The 6,000-nt window shown below is 37.5% G+C and overlaps 1 non-coding gene across 1 annotated transcript; it reads right to left on the bottom strand.

The window, feature by feature from the left end:
• Nucleotides 1–5,857: 5,857 nt before the first annotated feature.
• On the bottom strand, nt 5,858–5,964 carry LOC148548542 (small nucleolar RNA R71). The gene has a single exon (XR_015897126.1). It is a non-coding gene; the product is annotated as a small nucleolar RNA R71 (small nucleolar RNA).
• Nucleotides 5,965–6,000: the final 36 nt, after the last annotated feature.

Here is a 6,000-nt window from a genome sequence, read left to right as displayed (position 1 = left end):
CTATCAAAGTTTAGTTTACAAATGTCACAACTTTAAAATATTAACCAGGAGTTTAATCCTGATTCGTTCTTCCTTGGAATTATAATATAGTATATGATGATATGATCATTGAGTATGGAAAAAATAGGGGGTTGATTACAATAAACAGAAATTTAAAGTGACTAAAAATTAAAGGAGCAAGTAAGGATTAAATAAAAAAGCGATAAGACTAAGAGTAATTAAAGAAATTAACTAGAGGGAAAAGAGAAGTAAATTCAAGCTCTAAAAAGGTCTTGGCAAAGGTTAAGGGTTAAGGATCACTATCCTTGTCACTAACCACAACATAATAATTACAAAGAGCAAATCCAATTTGTCAACCTTTAAAAATTAAAGAAAGCCAATTAGGTTTAATTAATCCTAATCTACAAGCCCTAATCAACTTATTGATTGAACTAGTAAAAGATTAGCGTTAGCGGAAACAAGATTACTTAACATCTCTTAATTACAAATCAACTTGGACCTTAGTAACTTAAGATCACCCAAGTTTCCAACCCAAGCCAAGAATAAAAATCTACTCTATAACTAAGTAAGATATTTCATCAACCACTTAGAAGACGTATAAACAGAACTTAATAAATTACAAGAATAATAAAAACTATAGCTACTCAATGCAAGAAATTGACAATAACAACTAAAGTAAATAAGAATAAAGCATAAACTATCAAATTCATTAAAAAAATTTGAAGATTCAAAAAGAGTTCAAGAATTTAAAATAACAAAATAGAAGAAGTAACAAGAAATTTTAAGAAACTTAAAGTAGCAAAACAAGAAATTATAAACTAAAAACTACAATTAAACAAAACTAAAACCTAGAACTAGAGAGAAATTCATAAAAAATTCTTGAATTCTAGAGAGAAGTTGGAGCTTCTTTCTCTAGAATTTAAGGACTAAAACCCTAAAGAAAAGAAAAGATAAGTGTATGATAAGTTGTTTTTTATTCTCCCTTCATGCTTCCTTCAAATGCATCCGAAATAGACTGAATTGGGCCAAAACTGACCACAACTCATGAGTCATGTGCCTTTTGTAATGAGGCATGAGTTGGATATCATATGTACACATGTATGATCCATACACATCTCATGCATATACATGCATGATGTATATGGATCTCTGCAGCTTCGCCAATTCTTCATTTCTTCATGAAATGTTTACTTTTGCATGCTTTTTTTCCATCTTTCCAAGCATTCTTTGCCTCCTTGATGAGTGGATATTTTATACCATTTTTGGCACTATTTTTATATAGTTTTTAGTATGTTTTATCTACTTTTCATTATATTTTTATTAGTTTTTATTCAAAAGTCACATTTCTAGACTTTACTATGAGTTTGTGTATTTTTCTATGATTTCAGGTATTTTCTGGCTGAAATTGAGAGACTTGAGCAAAAATCTGATTCAGAGGCTGAGAAAGGACTACAGATGCTGTTGGATTCTGATTCTACTGCACTCGAAATGGATTTTCTGGAGCTACAGAAGCCCAATTGACGCACTCTTCATTGTGTTGGAAAGTAGATATCCTAGGCTTTCCAGCAATATATAATAGTTCATACTTTGCCTGATATTTGATGGCCCAAACTGACGTTCAAACGCCCACCTGAGATTTCTGGTGTAGAACGCCAGAACTGGCACCTTTTCTGGCGTAAAACGCCCAAACTGGCACCCAAGCTGGCGTTTAACTCCAAGAATGGCCTATGCACGTGTAAAGCTCAATGCTCAGCCCAAGCACACACCAAGTGGGCCCCGGAAGTGGATTTCTGCACTTAGTTACTTATTTTCTGCAATCCCTAGTAACTAGTTTAGTATAAATAGTACTTTTTACTATTGTATTCATATCTTTGGACGTTTAGTCCTTAGACCTAAAAGCTTTTGAGAACCTTTATCATCTTTTATGCTATTGTACACGTATGGAGGCTGGCCTCACGGTCATGCCTAGACCTCTTTCACTTATGTATTTTCTACGGTGGAGTTTTTACACCTCATAGATTAAGGTGAGGAGCTCTACTGTTCTTCATGAATTAATGCAAGTACTATGATTTTTCTTTCAATTCACGCCTACTTCTTCTCCAAGATATACTCTTGTACTTAATTTAGTTAAGTCAGACTGAAGGGGTGACCCGTGACAATCACCCACTATCTTCAGTACTCGCTTAGCCAAGATCCGCGTGCCTGACAACCACAAGCGGTCTACATGATGTTCAACGTAGTCATTGGACGACAGCCGGAGTATATTCTCTTGGATATTTAATACACGGACCGAGTCCGTGAGATTAGTATATTCATGGTATAGGCTAGAACAATGGCAGCATTCCTGAGATCCGGAAAGTCTAAACCTTGTCTGTGGTATTTCGAGTAGGATCTGGGAAGGGATGGCTATTACGAGCTTCAAACCTGTGAATGTTGGGCGCAGTGACAGTGTGCAAAAGGATAGAGAGATCCTATTCTGGCACTAGCGGGAACTGATAGATGAGTAGCCGTGCAGTAGCTGTACATGGTATTTTTCATCCAAGACGAGAAATATGATAGTTGATTAGCCGTGCAGAGATCGTACCTGGTATTTTTCATCTGAGAGGATCATACAGCTTGCCATGGAAGGAAGCACGCATGATTGGAAGGAGGCAATAGGAAAGCAGAGGTTCGAAAGCAACAAAGCATCTCCAAACGCTTATCTGAAATTCCCACCAATGAATTACATAAGTATCTTTATCTTATTTTATGTTTTATTTATCTTTTAATTATCAAAATCTCATAACCATTTGAATCCGCCTGACTAAGAGTTACAAGGTGGCAATAGCTTGCTTCAAGCCGACAATCTCCGTGGGATCGACCCTTACTCACGTAAGGTATTACTTGGACGACCCAGTGCACTTGCTGGTTAGTTGTGCGGAGTTGTGAAAAGTGTGATTGCAATTTCGTGCACCACTCCTAAACCTTAAAAAACTTAAACAAACATATCAAGGCATCGAATGAAATAAAAGTTAAATTAATTTGACAATTCTAACGGCGTAAAATCATGTTTTAATCAATTAAGCACAATTAAGAGAAAACTCACAAAAGCATGCATTTACAAGAAATATATGTAAGTTAAGTTGATAAATTCTACTATTTTCAATCTAAAAATCATCATAAAATATGAATTTATCATCCTGTTTGGTGAATGTGACAAGATTAAAAATGCCCAACCTATGCTGCAAACGATTTATATATCTTCGGTATGATTATGCCAACCTCCTTCAAGATAGTCATCTAAGCAATTTCAACATCAAATATCCTCCTATGGGACCTTGAATCATCGATGTACTGATGACTTGCATCATCTACCTCTTTATCTCATCTAAAAGGACCATAGAATTGGTGAATTCTCATTCATTTGATGCAATCACATGAATTATATGATGAATTTATGGGACATTGCTTTGAAATAAATCTTGCTTGGATTTCAGGTGAAAAGAGCAACAAAAGAGGAAGAAAGCAAGAAAAGGAGCTGGGCGTGTGCGCTGGGTGTACCACTTCATGCAAATGCCACTATTTTGACTGGGCGTGGCACGCTAGACCCAGGCGTGGCACGCCAGCTATTGTTTCCAGGGAGCAAATTTGAAGGATTACTATGGGCATGGTGATAAACCACTATTTTATGGTTTGTATTGTGTTTAATTGAGTGGATTTTATCAAATCTTTACCCACTTATTCATATGATTTGCATGATTTTACAATTCCTTCCTAGTTTCATGCTATGATTGAAAACCTGCTTCCTAAGCCTTTAAATTGTATATTTTAATTCTCCTTTATACCATGGATGCCGTGATCCGTGTGTTAAGTGTTTCAGGCTTCATAGGGCAGGAATGGCTTGGAGAATGGAAAGGAAGCTTGCAAAAATGGAAGGAACACAAGAAACTAAGGAGATGACCAGAAAACAACGATGCGCATGCATGGCTAACGCGTGTGTGCGAAATAAAGAAAATCACAGCGACGTGAACGCGTGCCTGACATGTACGTGTGTATTGAAGATTCGCGCAACGACACGAGCACGTGCCTGACGCGCCTGCGTGGAAAGGAATTTCGGCCAGCGACGCGTACGCGTGACATGCGCGATCTGCAGAAAATTTAGAAAACGCTGGGGGCGATTTCGGGCCGCATTTTGACCCAGTTTTTGGCCCAGAAACACATATTAGAGCCAGAGAACATGCAGAGATACATACACATTGACACATACACATTACGCATAGTTTGAATTTGAGATCTGAATCTAGAGAGAAACTACTCCTTCCTCTAGGTTCCTTTACATTCATAGTTTAGAGTTTTCATGTTTTTGCTTTTGGATACCGAGAAGACTCATTACCTCCGTGGAAGTTTCATTATTCTAGTTTGTTTTCTTACTCTTTTACTTTTCTTGCCATTAACCCTATTTGGATAAGTATGTTGCATTTTGGGATTTATTAATGCATGAACCTATTTTATTTTTAATTGCTTTTTAATTATTGTTTATCATGTCTTCCTTATATTCCCTTTTTTAATTCTGTGAAGTTTACAATCATAATAATGGAGTAGTTTCCCAACTTGATTGGGAGTTGATAAAAAGGAGAACCTTAAGTTGGAATACTCAAGTGTTAATCCTCGTGCATAGTTGATGATTGACAACTCTAATCCCTAACTCTAATCTTAAGGAGAGGATTAGGACCTGAGGATATAGTTTATTAGTTAGTTATTTGACTTTCCCTTATTAATTGAGGGATGACCAAGTAGATCAACAATGTTCTAGGATTGCATTTGAGGAAATCCAACAAGGATAGAAATTCCAATTAATCATCTCCCAGTCAAGGCTTTTAATTGAATTAAATAAATTCTCTAGTTAATTTCCACTGCTTAATTTTATAATCATTTATTTTCCTGCTTCTTATACTCAAAAATTTCTGGGAAACCCTCCGACCAATAAGCTGCACTCTTTTGTCAACTCGTTGGGAGACGACCTGGGATTCATACTCCCAGTATTTTTAATTCTAATAATTGTGACAACCCTTTTAAATTGATAAGCAGATTTTAGCTGGTTAAGAACTGTACTTGCAACACTACTTTTTACTATTAATTTCTTAATCGGTCAATTTCTGCCCACATCAATTTTTGGCGCCGTTGCCGGGGAGTTGCAATAGTGTGCTAATTTATTGGTTGGAATTTATTTATTTTCATTTTATTTTATTTTATTTTATTACCATGAGCTGTATGTTTCTTTCATTGAAAGACGCGTTCACTGCCTGATCCGAGCTTAGCCACTTTTGATCCTGAAATTGAAAGAACTCTTTCACGTATTAGGCGAGCTCGGCGTCGGTTAGCCTCTAAGGGTGGTGAAGTGGTTGTTCCCAATTCACCAGTCTTATCTGAGAGTGAATCTAAACCGCCATTTGAGGAAGAAACAAGCTCCTCTACTACTGATTCAGTTGATTCACGTGCAGGTAACATGGCAGCACCCAGGAGGATCACCCTCCAGGAGGCAGGAGCCCCAGACTTCACCCTGCAACCGTATCTAGCACGTCACCCAGATCTAGCTGCAGATTTTGAACTGAAAACGTCGCTAATCAACTTGATATCCAAGTTTCATGGCTTACCTGCTCAGGAGCCTAAAAAGCACCTCAGGGATTTCCAGACAGCCTGTTCTACTGTTAGGCGTCATGGTGCAGATGAGACTACTATTCTGCTGATAGCCTTCTCGTTTTCTCTTGAGGGAAAGGTGAGGGAGTGATACTACACTCAACCGGAGGTAGTAGTTACCGACTGGGACGCGCTCAGGAGGGAGTTCCTGGACAAATACTTTCCAGCTGAAGTTACAGACAGACTAAGGAAAGAGATCTCCTGTATTATCCAAGGAGAATTAGAGACCCTCTACGAATACTGGGAACGTTTCAGGAACCTCTTAGACTCATGTCCCCACCATAAGATTGATGAGATGGTGTTGATCAGTTACTTTACACAAGG

The sequence above is a fragment of the Arachis ipaensis genome, chromosome B8, assembly GCF_059453495.1.
Source record: "Arachis ipaensis isolate K30076 ecotype BB chromosome B8, ASM5945349v1, whole genome shotgun sequence".
Classification (NCBI taxonomy): domain Eukaryota; kingdom Viridiplantae; phylum Streptophyta; class Magnoliopsida; order Fabales; family Fabaceae; genus Arachis; species Arachis ipaensis.
The sequence above is the reverse complement of the archived record's forward strand: the minus strand, read 5'-3'. Positions and strand labels throughout refer to the sequence as shown.